The 18,111-nt window shown below is 49.7% G+C and overlaps 1 long non-coding RNA gene across 1 annotated transcript in view; it reads right to left on the reverse strand.

Moving 5' to 3' along the window:
- The window catches only part of LOC129406095 (uncharacterized), a 236,044-nt gene that overhangs the window by 124,574 nt on the left and 93,359 nt on the right, over window positions 1-18,111 (reverse strand). The window lies entirely within an intron of this gene.

The raw sequence follows: 18,111 nt of genomic DNA on the forward strand, positions 1-18,111 counted from the left end.
CCAAGACTTCACTTTGGGCACCCAGAGGCTTCTTATAAAAACGCATCTAGACTGTGAACTGAGCTACAACCCCATTTCTTTCGGCAGGGGTGACGGCTGCGGCAGCGGCACCCACGTGGTAACTGCCATCTTCTAGAACCCCACTACCCAGAGGTACAAGTGTGCACTGACGTAGCAAGCAGGAGATCTTGGGGTGAGGGTGTTACCAGCATGCTCTCCGGCCAGACGAGATCCAGAGTAGCTGCACATGAAACTGTGAACTGAGATAAAATATCAGAAACCCAAATCCGTGCAGCCGCTGTTGCAGTCGCGCGAGCTCATATATTCTTCATTCTCAGCAATGAAAACAAATCATCAAATGATACCTTTTCAGCAGGTTTGATTGTTGGGGTAAAATTCTAAATAATAATAGTATTCTGTTGTAATGTTGAATGTATTCAAAGTATAGAGAGAATAAAGTGAAGATCATTAGCCACACAGGTTGGGGGGTGGGAGGGAGGGTATACTGGGTTCTTGGTGGTGGAACATGTGCACTGGTGAAGGGATGGGGGTCTGATCATTGAGTGACGGAGACTTGAACCTGAAAGTTTTGCAACGTTTTTCACGGTGATTCAATAAAAAATAAAATTTTTTTTAAAAAAGTGGTAACCAAGAAAGTCCCTTAGAAACATTAATTAGACCAAAAAGCATATAAAGATTACCCAGACTACCAAGTAGGAAAAATATTCAAAGTTTTCTATTAAAACCATCTTTAAGCAATATTTTGAATAAAAGCAACCCAAATAGTTAAAGTCAACATCATACTATCATTATTTGCAGGTGACATGATATTATTCACACAGAAACACAAGAGACCCAGGACCAGGGAGATAGTAAAGTTTAAGTAATTTACATGCAGATGACCCAAATTTGATCCCCCAAATTGCATAAGTTTCCCCAAGTTCTTCCAGGAGTGAACCCTCATCACAGACCTAGGAGTAAGCCAGGAGCATAGCCAAGTGTGGCTCGGAAAACTAGAAAGAAAGAAAACACACACACACACACATGTACAAACAAACATACACACCTAAAGATCTCCAAAAAATTTTAGAAACAATAAATCTGTGCAAAGTAGCAAGCTAAAAAATCAATGCACAGAAATCTATTGCATTCTTATATGTTAACAATGATGTAAAAGAAATGTTTTTAAGAACTATCCCATTCACTGTGTCCAAAACTCTTAAATGTCTAAGAATCAACTTAACAAAGGATGTGAAAGACCAACTTAGTGAAAATTACGAATCACTTCTGCAATAAATAGAAGACACAAGAAAATGGGAACATAATCCTTGTTCATGGATAGGAAGAATCAACACTATTAAAAATGACCATTAACCCAAAGAATTTTACAGATGTCATGCAATTCCCATAAAAATCCCCCTGGCATTTTTCAAGGACATAGAACAAACGTTTCTGAAATTTGTATGGAAGCATTTTACTCCCAGAATAGCCAAAGCAATCCTAAGGAAAAGGAAGATGGGAGGCACAGCACGCCTACATTTAATCTTTACCACGAAGCTATTGTGATCAAAACAGCATGGTACCACGACGGTCTCGGATCACTGGAATGGAACTAAGAGCCAAGATAAACCCTTAGATACGGGCAGTTAATTCGCCGACTAGGGGGCTAGTTGTAAGAAGCAGAGTACAACGAGCCTCTTCAACAAACTGTGCTGGGAACCTGGAGGGCCTCATGCCAAACAAGGAAATTTGACCCCAATCTCACACCATACACAAAGGTTAACATAAAGTGGATTAAAGACCTTGATTATCAGAGCCATGTCTAGGGGCCAGAGAGTGTACTGGGGTAAGACACCGCCTTGCAGCACCCTACCCCAGCTCTATCCCCACACCAGTGTCCCTTGAATACCCCCAGGAATGATCCCTACACACAGAACCAGGAGTAAGCCCTGAGCACAGCCAGGCATGGGCCAAAAACCAAAAATATAAAAATATAAAATAACCTATTTCTATAAAATACATTGAATAAAATATAGTCATTGTCTCCAAGATCTCTTTTTTTTCCAGATGTTTTTACAGTCTGATTTGGGGTTTGGGGCCACACCCATCTGTGCTTGCACCTGGCTTTGTGCTCAGGGGTTATTCTTGGTGGTGCTTGGAGGACCATATGTGGTGCTGGGGACCAAATCTGGGTCCACTGCATGCAAGGCAAGCACCTCAACCCCTGTACTATCTCTTCTGGTCCCCCTCCAAGATCTTGACCTCTGATGCCACAAAACTGGACTCAGCTCCTGAGTGTGTGTCCTTGAGGATCGTATATAAAACTGGCACCAGAACTCGTTACAGCTATTAATCTAACAGCTTTAAGAAGATAGTTGGGGGAGACGGATCAATAGTATAGCAGGTAAGGCAGCTGCCTTGCATGTGGCCGACCCGGGTTCTATCTGCAGCATTCCATATGGTCCCCTGAGCACCGCCAAGAGTGATTCCTGAGTGCAGAGCCAGGAGTAAGCCTTGAGCATTCCTAGGTGTGCCCCCCTCTTGCAAGAAGGTAGTTTGTGGTTCTCCAGAGTCCCTATCTGTTCCCCACTGATCTAGTCCCTCAATGTCCCCCGATGTTCAGATGTCAGTGTCCCTTGATATCCACAGGTCCAGTGGCACTTGAGGCCTGGTGCCCTTCTAGCCTGCTGGCCTGTCACTGACGCTCTGTGTTCTCCCTCTCCTGTTGGCGCTGGCTGCTTTTGTCCCTTTGGCTTTGAAAGACCTTGATTCTCAGACCACACATATGTCGGCTGATCACACACCAGATGTGGGCACAGGTGAGGGTCAGAGAGAGACGGCTGTCCATCCAGGAGCAGATTAGAGTCACAGAGGAAGTTGCTGGACCTGTGGTCCCCCCTTTCCCGTGTTTGCTGTCTCTATCCCTCAGTCATTTCTGTTATCCATCTGACTGGCTATACTCAAGATAGGCAAGATTTTACATGACCAATTGGGGGAAGTGGATACTGATGAAGGGATTGGTGTTGGAACACTGTACACCTAAAATTCAATCACAAATAACTCTGGAACCCTGTAATTCACAGTGATCCAACTGAAAAATAATTTAATGACCAACTGCATTAACTAGATCGCCCAGAGCCCCTCCCACAGCCCTCCATCCACTTCCGCCGTAACAAAATGACCCAATTAACAAAGAAAACAAAAGCAGAATTAAACAACTATGCAGATTTTTATTGAGGAAGAACAATATCAAAAAAAAAAAGGTTGTGGGACCTCCGAAAAAAAAGAGAGAGATGGGAGAAAGGGGAAGGGAGTGTCTGTGTGTGTGTGTTTAAGAGAGAGAGAGAGAGAGATGAAGTTGTCTGTTTCACTCTTTAATAAATTATTAAACAAGGAACAAGCTAAAGTAGGTGATGAGTCTTTGAAATAACTAGCATGAGCAACTGAGCAATAATGTACAGAAAGGACCAGACACACATGTGCCCCCCCCCCACAGACACACATGCACAGAGCTAAATCAGTGGTTGTGAGACCACAGCTATGCTTCATTCCTTGTGTTATTATTATGGCAGTTGTACCCCCGCACACTCTCATTTCCAACTCAACCTGAGATGATTGACAGGAGCTAGCTGCTTAGACATGGCCAGTGAAGGAAATCTCTCTCTCTCTCTCTCTCTTTCTCACACACACATACACACACACATATATACACACACACATACACCACCACCACTACCACCACCATGAATTACAGTGATATTTATTTTTATTTTATTTTATTTTATTTTGCTTTTTGGGTCACACCTGGCAATGCATAGGGGTTACTCCTGGCTTTGCACTCAAGAATTACTCCTGGCGATGCTCAGGGGACCATATGGGATGCTGGGAATTGAACCCGGGTCGGCCACGTGCAAGGCAAATGCCCTACCCGCCGTGCTATTGCTCCAGCCCCTACAGTGATATTTATGACTGAGTTTTAGGCATATGTCGTTCCAACAATGCCAATCCTTCCACCAGTGTCCACTATTCTCCGCCAACATCCAGTCCCTCGTTTCTTTATTTTTATGAAGGGTGTTAGGCCACACCCAGCGATGCTCAGGGGTTACTTCCAGTACTGCCCTCAGGGATTACTCCTGAAAGTGCTCTGGAGCCACATGGGATGCCAGGGATTGAACCCAGGTCAGCTGCATGCAAGGCAAATGCCCTACCTGCTATACTATCGTTCTAGCCCCCCAGTGTCCCCAGTTTCCCTCATGTCCCCCATCCTGCCTCCCCTCCACCCACTGGCCTAGTGGTCCCTTCCCTAACTTATCCCCTAACTCCTGCCCCAGTGACAAGCTTCGTACTGGGACCATTTCTCCTGCTCTTGGTTTCTCTCGCCCATAGGCATTTGGTATCGGACGTTTCTTGATATCCCACATATGACAGAGTCTGTTCCTCTCCCTCTGACTGATTTCACTCAGCATGATACTCTTCAGACTCATCCATGTAGCAGCAAACTGCATGGCATAACACAACTCTCCATGCTGCACCAGGCAAGAGCAAGGTCCCTAAGTCGGAGAGTGGAAGGGACAATTAAGTGGACGCTGGTGAACTGTGAACTGTTCCTCTGGGCGCCTTCACCGGGGGCCAAGATTCCCATTTTTACCTCAGCTGCTAATTTTGGTCCCCTAGCCACTGGTCAGTATTGGCTGGGTGTGGCAGCGGCGTGGGTGGGGACCACCGGGCCAGGGAGGAAGTGGCACTGATGAATCAGGAGGAGGGGGGAGGGCGTGGGGGGCAGCTTCAGCCTGGCCTGAGTCACGCGGGACCCTGGGAATGGGCACTCCGGGGCTGCCGGCGCCATCTCTGAGCCGCATGAGGGCCGTAAGGGGCATCATTAGTGGTTGCGAATGCTTGCCCAGCACTTCTCGCAAGGTGGCCTCAGGGCCTGCCCACATGCCATCCGGGTAATTACGTCCATTTCCCTTCCTGCAGATCCAGATGAACCAGCACTTGACTTCCTGGCTTCCCATCTCTGAGCGCCGTGTCCCCCGCGCCACGTATGGGGAGCCTTACAGAGGAGGTTTCTGGCCCCGCCCGTTCCACGGTTCCACTTTCCTCTCTGCTCAGGGCTGGAGGAGCCTTTGGGACTTGTAGGGCTCGGGGCTCTCACCTCCTCATTCCCTCCTTCCTCCTCAGCAACAGTGCTCTCTTCCCCAGGGAAATCCAGCCGGCCTGCCTGCAGAGAAGCACACTTGGTGGCCGTGGGACAGTTCTCGTCCTATCTCCATCCTTCCGGGAGCAACTCTCTATATCACTTTTCTGAGGGCAGGAACAGTTCAGAAGGTGCCAACTTGGAACCAGGGCGGCTCCATGTACTGACCTGGGTCATGGGAATCCCACACAATCCCTAGGCCATAAGGATGGGCTCAACCAGGGGGACGACCCCCTGTTAGTCAGTTAGTGCCAGGGTTCCGAGGGCTCTGCAGAACTGTTCAAAGAGACCGTTGCTCTGCTCTGCAAGTTTACTGAGGGCTGCTGGTCGAAAGTTTACTAGCAGTCATTGTTTTTATTCCTTTCTTCAGAAGAAATTAAATAAACCTAATGTGACCCGGGCTGCCCTAGTCTGTGTGTCTGTCTGTCTCGCCCTCTCCATGTATCTAGGACTATGTATAATTTCCTTTGAATTTGATCCCCCTATCAACCCCACGGGTTGTCTGTTCTGTTATAGGAGGGGGTATCATTTGGAGGTGGTGGATATTCCATCTAGAACCCAACTACCTGCGTTTGGATTCTGGCTCCATCCTTTACTTGGTGCTTATCAGCTTCCGTGCTTTCAACCCTGTGTGCCTCAACTGCTTCTTCATCTATAAAATGGAGCTACTAATGGTTCCTACCTTGCAGGCCCGTGTGATGACGAATGACTGTATGCGTGGAGACTACATGCAAGGGCGCCTGCAGAGAGCAAGGGCTCTGTTTCAGCCGGGGCCAGGCCCACCGTGGAGACACTCCCCTCCAATTCTGAGACGCCGAAGCTGAGAGGCAGACGAGCTATGACACACGCCAAAGGTTGACAACTAGGAAGCAGTGGATTAGGGATCCAGGCCATTCCTGGCTCCCGAGACTATGCTCTTCAGGATCCAGCAATAAATAATCCCATGTCCTGTGTCCCCTAGAGTGGGGCGGCCTGAAATCAGAGCCCGCAGATGGCCAGACTGAGGTGGGAGGTAACAGAGGCCTGAGGATATGGTTGGACGACCTTAGTTCGGCTGCAACACAGCGGGGGCTGCTAGAACAAGGAAATACCAGTGACGGGGAAATGCACATGGCACAAATCCTTGTTCCCCCCAGATCCAGGGTCTGGGCAGCCCCGTGATGAGGCCCCGGCGGAATCAGCACCGGCAAGGTTCCTAGAGCCCTAACTTTTGACCATGTTCTCACATGGTGGAAGGGGTGGGGAGGCACGGAGGAGTCTCATTCTTAAGAGAACAGGTGAATCCATCCATTCACAAGGGGCCTTAGCACCTGCTAAAGGCCCTCCTTCTATGAAACAGGTCAGCGGGTGTTACAGGAACTGGGGGGCAGGGCAAAGGTGGGCGTAGGGGCTGAGGGGGCAAACATCTGTCTGCTGCACCAGTCAAGTCAGAAATCAAATCTTCTGGAGTCAGGGAGTTTTCAATAGTATTCATCCACCAAGGCTGGAGCCATAGTTCAGCAAACTGGGCGTTTGCCCTGCACGTGGTCAACCTGGGTTCAAGCCCCATATGGTCCCCCGAGTCCTGCCAGGAGTGATCCCTGAGCACTGAGCCAGGAGTAAGACCTGCCAGTTGTGGCCCCAAAGCCAAAAACAATAATAACAGCCGTAATAATGTTAACCCACCCAAGTCTCCTTCCATCTCCATCCAGCGTGAGTGGAGTAGCTAGTCCTGACAGCTGAACCCCGCTGAGGATTTGGCTAACACGTGGCGGTTCAAGTCTCATCTCAAGATGGTCCTTTTCAACATTGGTGGAGGAGAACGGGCACTGGCGGAGGGATGGGTACACGATCATTGTATGACTGAAGTGCAAACACGAAAGTTTGTAAGTTTGTAACTGTAACCCACAGTGATTCACTAATAAAAATTTTTTTAAAAAAAGAAGAAGAAGAAGAAGAAGAAGAAGAAGAAGAAGAAGAAGAAGAAAGAAAGAAAGAAAGAAAGAAAGAAAGAAAGAAAGAAAGAAAGAAAGAAAGAAAGAAAGAAAGAAAGAAAGAAAGAAAGAAAGAAAGATGGTCCTTTCTGGGCCCCACTGGCCAGGAGAATAAGCAACAAACCCAGGGAAAGAATCTACTCCAGAGCTAAGAAAGTAAAGCGGTTCCTCCGGTCAGTTATTCGTTTCATTCAAGTGCCAAGTACCTTATTAGTTGCCAGCACATCCTGGGCGGACTGGGCATAAAGCATTTCTGCATCAGAGAGTCAGCAGTGCTCCCACAAGCATGAGATATATCCATCACGGCCAGCTCCTCCTAAAGAGGAATCTCAGTTCTCTTCCCTGCCTCTGTCTCTTCTCTGTCTCTGTCTCTCTCTCACTTCCTCTTCCTCCTCCTCCTCCTCTTCTTCCATCTCTTTCCATTTGTCTCTCTCCCCCCCACCCCCCACACACACCTCATACCAGGGATGAAAAACACAGGAGCTGGGCTGGAGCAATAGCACAGCGGGTAGGGTGTTTGCTTTGCACGCCACCAACCCAGGTTCGATTCCCAGCATCCCATATGGTCCCCTGAGCACCGCCAGGGGTAATTCCTGAGTACAGAGCCAGGAGTAATCCCGGTGTGACCAAAAAAAAAAAAAAACCACAGGAACACACACACACGCACAAGTGCACATGCACACACGCACACACGCACACACGCACACACGCACACAACACAAGGCATTGTGCTTTACTGCCTAATGCTGAGCCACATCCCGCCCCCCCACCAGACCAGTTCTGAATTTTGCATATCCACTGTTACAGCGGGAGTCGGGCTTGTCTTTAAATGGAAAAGGTAATGGGGAATTTCTGCATGGACTAAATTATTCATCGTCATCGAACCACATGAGCAGCATTCAATCTCCATCTCTGGACAAGCTCCTCCTAGATCAAAATGTTCGATCCAGGCCTGAACAGGAAACGCAGGGACAGCGCGGGGGACTCACGGCACCGGGGAAAGCCCCTGCCAGCGAGGTGAGCTGCGTCTCCCCACGCGGCCACACCGAGAGCCTTCTGAGGGCAGCGATCACTTTTGATTTTGACATCCCAGGCGTCACAGAAAACATACAATGAAAAACCCAGCGGCTCCTTAGAGAGTTCATTGCTCGCTCCCATCTTCTTTGATTCCCTGCCTCCTCTCCACCGCCTTTGAACTTCTCAAAAGACACTTTGAAGCCATGTCATAAAGCAGTTTTTCATTCATGCGCCTCTCTTTGATGATCCTTCTGTTTGTCTGAACAGCAGCGTCCACAGGAGGTCAGGCCTGGCGAGCTGAACGCCCGTGCCGAGGCGGATGGACGGAGCGGGCAGAGTCAGAGCTGGGCAGGGGAGGAGAGGCGCGCCTCCGACTGGGAGTGGCCGCGTGGAGAGGCCAGCCATGGCCCACGCCGGACAGCCTTGGCTTCTGACTCGTCCCTCCTTCTGCCTCCCACACCCCAGCTCCTTTCTCGATCTCTTGAGGCATTAGCCCAGCTCCTGCACCATCCTAGTGGTACTGGTTTTGCTTTTTGCCCCGCTTCTGCGGTTCTTTCCCATGAAAGGTTTGTTCGTGTCAGGGTGAATCAGGAAGGAAAGGGAGGGGGCAAGGGAGGGCACGGCGTGCCAGCTGGCCTGCAGATCCCCCTGCGGCCCTCTGACCCACTGAAGAAAGGATTGGGAGGGGCTGGGGCGATAGCACAGCAGGTAGGGCGTTTGCCTTGCACGCAGCCAACCCAGGTTCGATTCCCAGTGTCCCATATGGTCCCCCAAGCACCGCCAGGAGTGATTCCTGAGTGCAGAGCCAGGAATAATCCCTGTGCATGGCCAAGAGTGACCCAAAAAGAAGAAAGAAAGAAAGAAAGAAAGAAAGAAAGAAAGAAAGAAAGAAAGAAAGAAAGAAAGAAAGAAAGAAAGAAAGAAAGAAAGAAAGAAAGAAAGAAAGAAAGAAAGAAAGAAAGAAAGAAAGAAAGAAAGAAAGAAAGAAAGAAAGAAAGAAAGAAAGAAAGAAAAGGTGGGGCTGGAGCAATAGCACAGCGGGTAGGGCGTTTGCCTTGCACTCGGCTGACCCAGGTTTGATTCCCAACATCCCATATGGTCCCCTGAGCACCGCCAGGGGGAATTCCTGAGTGCAAAGCCAGGAGTAACCCCTGTGCATTGCCGAGTGTGATCCAAAAAGAAAAAAAAAAGAAAGAAGAAGAAGAAGGAGAAGAAGAAAAAGATATTGGGAGCTAAGACACTTTCTACCAGACCCTGGACACCACACAGACACTTGGGAAATGACCAGAGACCCTGGACAGAGACAGGAACCTGGGAGAGAGTGCTGGGTGTTTCCCTGATGGAATCACGGAACCGAGGCTGCTCCACTTCTGGCCAGCGAGTTCGAGTCCTCCCAAGGAAGTATGGGGGGGAAGGAGGGAGGCCATGGGGGACCCCTCCAACCGTACCTATTAAGTATCTTAGAACTCAGGTCTGGAATGATAGTACAGTGGGTAGGATGCTTGCCTTGCAATTGGCTGACCCAGATTTGATCCCCAGCATCCCATATGGTCCCGGGAGCACCGCCAGGATTAATTCCTGAGTGCAGAGCCTGAGGAAACCCCTGAGCATCACAGGATGTGGCTCAAAAACCAAACCAAAAAAAAAATTTATTATCTTAGAGCCTTCTTGGGGCAACAGGAGAGGTTGGGTGGGGGTGGAGGGTTGGAACTCATCCACTCAGAAATGTCTGGGAGTGCCAAGGAGAGCCGAGCACACAGCAGCCTTTGGCACTCACACTTCACGGAGATCAGACATGAAACCATCCCGTTCACACAGGCGGCATCACCCTGGCACACAAGCCCGGAAGGAGGAGGAGAGCGTGTGCGCGAGCACTGAGCACAGACTGACCTCGTGGTCCCCTATGTGTGAGGTCTTGGGTTTGATCCCTGGCAACACGCGGGGTACCAAGAGGAAAACATCTCAGGGGTTAGGGAGATGGCTCAAAGGGCTGGAGGATTTGCTTTGATGCAGGAGACCCAGGTTCAGGCCCAGCCCCCCGAGGATGTTGGGGACCAGGAATGACCTGGTCAACAGGGAGCTCGCAAGGCGACTGCACAAACTTGAGACCCACATTCTGTTCCTGGTCTTACGTGGCTCCCCGAGTATGACCCAGAGTGATCCCAGAGCACCACTGGCTGTGAGCACTCCCCCCGCCAAAAAAAAAAAAAAAAGAAAGAGAAAGAATGTGTTAGAAGCAACAGAGTTTCATGCATAGGGAACAATCTATGCGATGGTCAGGAGGGGTCAAGAGCAGACGATTGGGGATTGGAGTGGTAGCACAGCGGATAGGGTGTTTGCCTTGCATGCGGCCAACCCGGGTTCAATTCCCAGCATCCTATATGGTCCCCTGAGCACCATCAGGGGTAATTCCTGAGTGCAGAACCAGGAGTAACCCCTGAGCATCACCAGGTGTGACTCAAAAAGCAAAAAAAAAAAAAAAAAAAGCAGATGCTCAGGGCCAGTGAGGAACAGAGATTCGACAAACCTGCAGGAAGCCCCACCACACGCCTGTAAACAGGATTCCCCCAGCGCCTGGTCCCCTGGTGTCCCCTTCCCAGAGACGGGCTGGTAGATACCAGCCACCTGCAGAGGTGGGATCCAGTCACGAGCAGGGGAGGTGAGTGGCTGCTTCCTGCGCTCAAGGAGCGGCTTGCCCCCCAAGACTCACGGCGTGCACCTCCAAATTCAGAGTGAAGCTCTCTCCTGGTTCCTTACCCACTTGGATGCCCAACGGACCAAGCTCAGCCCCGGGCGCGAGCACGCGAGGAGGCATGCAAATCAGGAAAAGGGACGAGCCTCCACCCTCTGAACCGGCAAGTCGGCCCCGCCAGGTCCTGCACCTCCATCCACCAGCTCTTAAGTTCGAGGGTGTGTCCTGGCACAGAGTAACGACACTGTTTGCAGCACGGGGGGTTTCCTTGTTTTCAATCACAGAGTTCTGGCCTCCTGTCCCCGGGCTGCCACTTGCCAGCCGGACCCGGAACTTAAAAACTCTCTGATCCTGTTTCTTCGCCTATAAAAGAGGGTTAATAGAACCGGGACTGCAGGGTAGCTGCGTGATGAAAAGCGCTGGGGCTGTAAAGCACCGGGCATTCAACGTGGCACCCGGCAAATGCTCACTCAGCATCGGCGCCGAGGACTCTGAGGATTGGAATCTACCCCGCTGCCCTGCCTGTAGGCGCCTGGATTAACGTCATCTTCATCAATCACGGAATTACAGCTCCAACAATGAAGTGCAATGCGGAGCCCTCTCCCCTCTACGCCGGCATTGCCAGGGAAACCAAGGCAGAGTTCAGCCTCTCGCCCGGCATAACCCCAGAACTTCAAAGTGAGGAATGTTCACTTCTGAGAACAGTGAAGCAACCACAGGAAGTGCGCAGCCCAGGGGACGACGGGCGGAACGAGCCCCGTGGGAATCGCTCGGAAATATCTTCCATGCAGAAAGACTTTGCGAATTTTCCGTTGCAAATATTTAATATCGAATTGGGCTTTCGCTTCCGCTCTTTGTCGGTGGAGTGCTCAAAATAATTTTAATATCAGCCAAAGCCAAGTAAAATTCAGCAGATAAATCTGCCACATTTCCTCCCCCTCGCCCTCGCTCTCCCTGCTCCCCCCAGATCCCCAAAGCCCAACTTGGACGCATCCGCAGGCTCCGAGGCACAGCCGGGAAGCCGCTGCTTTTAAAATAGATGACATGGTTCCGACATTTAGCCCTGGTATTTATAAATTTTATGATGGGGGGCTAATATGTGACCGTTTCCTCCTCCATTAAGCGGGCACAAGAAGAATACTTCCCCCACCCCACCCCCGCCCAACTGAATGGCTGAGCACAGGAAACCATCCGCCCGTGAACGTGAGCTGCTGTTGCTCTAACCTGCTGTAAGCACCCTGTGATCTAGGCGGCTCGCCTGGACGGGACAGGGTGACAGCTGGGCCAGGCTCCCGGACTCTGAGCGGGCACCAGCTAACCCAGGAGAAACTCATCAGTGGAAAGCCGGCTGGCTTGGCAGCCTCCTAGGGGAACAGGCCTCCCGGAAGGAAGGTCTGTGTGACAGCCAGAGACTCTCGGAGGGAGCGAGTCAGGTGGCACGGATAAGGAGAGGGCACCCCACCCCCACCCCTTACTGTTTCCTATCCCCGAATCAAACCTGACCCCAGATTTGAATCCTGCTGTTTTCAAGCGGGGTGAGTTGGTGACAGGTGCTGTGTAGGAACGATGTGCCTTGAGAACCCATCATTAACAGTCTTGTACATGACAGCATCACGATCAATTTTTTAAAGGTGTTTAATACAAAATAAAATTCATTTTTTTGTTGTTGTTGTTCTGGGGTCACACCCAGCGATGCTCAGGGCTTACTCCTGGCTCTGCACTGAAGAATCACTCCTGGAGGTGCTCAGGGGTCCATGTGGGATGCCCGGGTCAGTCCTGGGTTTGATGCATGCCAAGGCAAATGCCCTCCCCACTGTACTATCACTCTGGTCCAAACCTCTCCCCATTTCAAGGAATGTTCGAGTCTATCCACAACCAACCATATACTCCTGCTCTCTGGGAACCTAAAATCTGGAAGTGAAAAAAAAAAAAAAAGACCTTCATGGCATAAAATAGGAAATATGTTGTGAAAGGAACTAAATTGGGTGACAAGGGGTTCGAGAGACAGTACAGGGGTGAAGGTGCTTGCATTGCATATGGCCACCCCCAGTTGGAGCCTTCACACTTCGCAGGCCCCCAGGGTGTGGGGAGGGGTGGGCTTACAAGGTGGAGCCCGGGGGTCACTCCCACAGATGATTGGCCTACTGAGATTCAAGGATGGGGGATTCAGGAGCCTCCTGGACCACACCCAGCAACGCCATGGGGGACACTTGTGCCAGGGAACACACCTGGGCTAAGGCCAGGCCTAACCCCCTGGCCTCTTAACTTTCTGGTTCTTAATAGTTAAGGACAAAAACACAGGCCCAGGGAGTAGGAAGTACTGAACTGAGCCTGTCCGTTCAATCTGTTCCTCCCCCACCATCAATCATGCACAGCTCAGAACAGGGTGAACCCCTGCAGGATCCAGTTCACCTCCCCACAGTCGGTCCTAATGCAGTTAGAAACATTGGTCTCAGGCTGGAGAGATAGTACAGTGGGCAGGGTCTTTGTCCCCTAACACGCAGCCAACCCAGGTTCAATCCCCAGTGCCTCATATAGCCCCCAAGCACCACCGGGTGCAATCCCTGATCCCAGTCAGGATTTAGGCTTAAGTAATGCCCAGTGTAATCCCAAAAGCAAACCAACAAACCAAACGCTAGGAGAGTGGATTCACAGGCTCAAAACTTACGCTTTCCCAGAAGAGATGCCTCCAGACCCAGCACCAGGCTGGACCTCATATCCGAGGCACCCTGGAGGGGAGCAGGTGAATCCCCTCACTTGCCCTAACAGAGCCCCAGCAGCCAAAAACCTCCAGAACCCAATCACTACCATGCTCATGGCCCATCTCCACAGGCTTGGATGAGCCTCATCCACGAATGAATCTGTTGAAAAACTAAGGATTGCGGGTTTTGTGACAGAAATCTCTAGGCTCTCCCATCACTCTGTTTAGGCTCCAAAGATACCACCCAGTTAAAAATTAAACTCCAACTGTATCACCTTATTTAAAGCTTTAGAATCCCAGGATCATGCGGCCGCATTTGCAGCCATGTGACATCTCATACTCTCTATCACTGATGTACCAGGAATGAATAGCACACATTGGATAGGATGCAAGGTAAATCAATCTCAATTAAAAATATATTAGCACAAGGCTCAGTCTGTAACAGCATGTTAATAATCTCTTAGTACACGGGCTTAATGGCTCCAGGCTGAGATAAAACAATCTTCACACACTTTCTTCTAAGGAATCTCTTTTGATCATTTTTAGAAAATTATTCATAACAAGTAATACAAAATAAATTATTTCGGGACTGTTATTGGGGCAGGTTTGAGTGGTGGTTGGGAAAATTCTAAATAATGGTGATAGGTAAGATGTAATGGTGGTAGGATTGGTGTTGGAATATGCTGAATGTAATAAATCATTGTGAACTACCTTATAAAAATAAAATTAAGAAAAAAACTTACACTTCGCATTTAGGATCATCAGGGTTCAGGGTTCCAGCAAACTCTGAGTGTGGCCCCCTACCAAAAAAAAATTTTTTTTAATATAGTTTTGGGTGAGGGAGACAGCTTAAGTGGTGGAGCACATGCCTTGTTTGTGTTTTTGATTCCCAGTATCGCATACAGCCCTGGTGGCCTCTATAAAAAGTCTTAAAACAAAAGGGGAAACACTACCCTTCCCTTCCTCCCACGGACAAGCTGAGACGTGGGATGTATCTGCCCTCCTCCACCGTCACGCACAGCTTTCCTACAGCTCTTCTGGAGCTTTGAACTTTCACTCATTTAAGCCTTTGGCTTGTTTTCTGTCCTCTGCAGAAACGGAGCCCACCCGGGGCCAGGGAGATGGCCCAACAGGCTGGAGCACTGCCCTGCAGATGACCTACTCAACAACAACCTCGAGATTACCAACTCTTGGACCAAACTGGACACACAGAGGTTTTCTTTGATCCACAGAGAATTTTCCAAACCACGGGTCACTTGTCAGCATTTACAGGAGTAAATGCAACACCGGGTGTGACCCAAAAAGCCTAAATAAATAAATAAATAAATATCAGAACATGGAGTGGAGCGATAGTCCAGCAGCGAGGACATTTGCCTTGCAAACGGCTGACCCAGATTCCATCCCTGGCATCCCATATGGTTCCCAGAGCATCACCAGGACAAATTCCTCAGTACAAAGCCAGGAGTAACCCCTGAGCATCGCCAAATGTGGCCCAACGCTCCCCCTTAAAAAAAAATAAGTAAATAAGTACATCAATATCAGAACATTTAGACACAAGCCCAAAGATCCCTTTTCTCATACAAGTCGCATCTACAGGGGCACTAGGCCACTTTCTCATCTAGCAATCACCCGTCTTGATGTGACAAGCAACTGCCCTGTCCGAGGAGCTGCCAGCTCTCGAGTTTACCACACAATTCCCTACCCCAAACCTGTGAGCACTGAAATAAAAGAGAAGCCATGGGCACCCCTCGGAAGGCTGATCCTGTCAAACTACAAACTACTTTCAAACCTCATCTCTCATGGCTAAACGTGACAAGGCAGCAAAAGTGCAATGGGTTCAGGAGAGAATCTGATTCAGAATTGGATTCAGAATTCTAAATTTCCATCTTTTCCCAGGCTAGTGACCCAAGGCACAACAGTCTCTGAGGATGTAGTTCCCAGTCAGTCACACAACCACAAAGGTTAACAACATCCTATTTTTAACTGTCAGTTTAGTACCCAATAAATCACATAGTATTCAACACTTGGCTATGAAATAGACCATTTTGCCCACAACAGGTTAATATGTGTTCTGAAAAAGCAAGATGAAGCTATACTAGTCAGTGGGTTAAGCTATATTAAAGGGGAGTGTGACGCGAGAAATAGTACAGGGGTTAAGATGCTTGTGGCTGACCCCAGTTCCATCCCTGGAACTGCATAGCTGCTTGAGCACTGAGCATCACTGGGTGCATTCCTGAAGGCCCTTCATACTTTATAAAGTACACACACACACACACACACACACACACACACACACACACACACACACAACTCCCCATCCAAAAAGATAGGGAGAGAAGCTAAACAGACAATCTCTCACAAATACAGAAGGCTGTACGTGCATGTGTGTTTGGAGTGAGGGGTGATGGATTGATAAACCCATAGAAAAACATTGTGTGTGTTATTCACACAGTTTTTCTATAGGTTTTTAGATTATTCTTTCCAAGTAAAAAAGTTGGAGGAATAAATTGAATTAGATAACATTGTATTCCTCATTTTTATTGGAGTAATGTGATATCCAATATCATAGGGAGCCTATGGCAGAGCAGAGATTAGGATCAAAATTCCCAAACTCCGAGGCACTTTGAATTCCCATTCTACAAAGAAATTCACTTGGGCTTGCATCAGTCTCAGCCAGGTAACTCACTGCTGGAAATGCATCCTCACCCACGAGTGAATCCCCAGAAAACCCAAGTAAGCAGGACTTGGTCTGAAAACTCTGGGTTCAACAGGACTGGGAATGAGGTCCTCTGCCCGTATCCCCCTGTTTCCGGCAACTCAGCAGTCATGCCCATAAAGCCACCCCTGACTGGTGCCAGATAATATCGTCATCAGCTACCATCCAGATTGCATGCCCTCCCCACCCCAAGGGACCCAGCCCTGGCAACCCAAAACCTCCAGAACTCAATCGCCACCATGTTCACGGCCATCTCCACACGCTTGGGCCAAGCCTCACCCGTGAGTGAACCTATTCCTGGGCTCCCACAAACCTGTGCCCCTCTCGATGAAAGACTAAAACCTCAGCACTCTCATTTTTACTGTGTGCCCAACTGCCAGTCTGCGTTGCCGGGCATCACTGCCAAGCCTGGGCCCAGCCCGATGGTAGGCATGTGACGGTCCACTGTGCTGAGCTTCTCTGAAACAGCTGACTGGGTCGGGCTCCACCAGTCGGAGGCAGACCCAGGCCAGTCCCTTGTCCTGGGGACAAGGACCTGCCACCTACTCGAGCCGCCTGTTGGCCGCCCGGCTGAGTGGGGACCAACACTTACTGTATTAGATGGTGACCCAGTGGCACACACGTTGCTCGCTCAACTCTGGGACAAGCTATCAAGGTGGAACAAGCAGAAGCAGCTTCACGGGCGGTGGCAGGGGAAGGAGGAGAGGTGCTCCTTGCAAACTCACTGAACCCTGGCGCTCAGACCAGGGAGCAGAATTTCGCTTCTTCTATCCCTTCCCAAGTGAACTCCAAGCAGACACTGTCGCCCCCGGCATCATCCATGCCAGTCACTCAGCTCAGCACGGTGGGTGAGGTCAGTTTGACAATGGTCAGACATTGTGGGCTTGAGTCCAGGCTCCTCCTATGAGCCTGAGAATTCAGGGGTGCAAGTGCATGGAGGTGGGGGGCGGGGGTTGAGGGAGATTTAATCTCTCAGAGCAAGAGTTCCATTCTCTGAATGAGAAATCAATGACAGAAAAGTCTGTTTTCCTCCTGAGACTGTGAGTGCAGCTGAACATAATCTAGAGAAACCGGAACACTGTCAGAGGTCCTGTATCTCACATTTACTATCCAGTGGATGTGTATGACACCTGGCATGTCAAACAGTGTAATCAGGCTCGAGAAACTTAGCCCCTGGAAGGAATCAGTGCATGACAGAGCAGGCTTGCTGGGGTCCCAGACTTGCTTGGAGGGGCCAGTACATGGACACAGGCTGGAGGTTCGCATACTCGGTCAAGAACCACACACCAACGCGCCGGGGACCAAGTGACACTGAGGCTCCAGGGGTCTTGGGCCTAAGTCTCCTGGCTGGCAGGTGTAGGCGACCCTTGCCCCCACGAAGGTCCCACCAGAGTCAAGAAGACTCTAAGTTTGTTGAAAGAGATTGAGAGGGAGAGAGGGAAAGAGGGGGGAGGGGGAAAGGAGAGACAGACAGACAGAGACAGAGAAACAGAGGCAGATACAGAGAGAGTGAGGGAGGAAGGGAGAGAAATATTTAGAGAGAGGGAGAGAGGTTGAGAGAGGGAGGGAGATTGAGAGAAGGGGAGAAGGTGAGAAAGAGATATTGGGAGAGAGATTGAGAGAAGTGGGAGAGGGAGAGAAAGAGGGATTGAGAGAGAGAGAGAGAGAGAGGTGGTCTTGCGTATCTTACACATACACATTAACAACCCACAAGAATTGTATCCTAAACGTCACACGTTTCTGTTTGAGAAACGTTTGCTGACATGGGGTTCCCTTGGATCTTGGCTCAAAGTCAGCACTCGGCCACAGGGCAGG

Source organism: Sorex araneus, chromosome 6 (assembly GCF_027595985.1).
Source record: "Sorex araneus isolate mSorAra2 chromosome 6, mSorAra2.pri, whole genome shotgun sequence".
Taxonomy (NCBI): domain Eukaryota; kingdom Metazoa; phylum Chordata; class Mammalia; order Eulipotyphla; family Soricidae; genus Sorex; species Sorex araneus.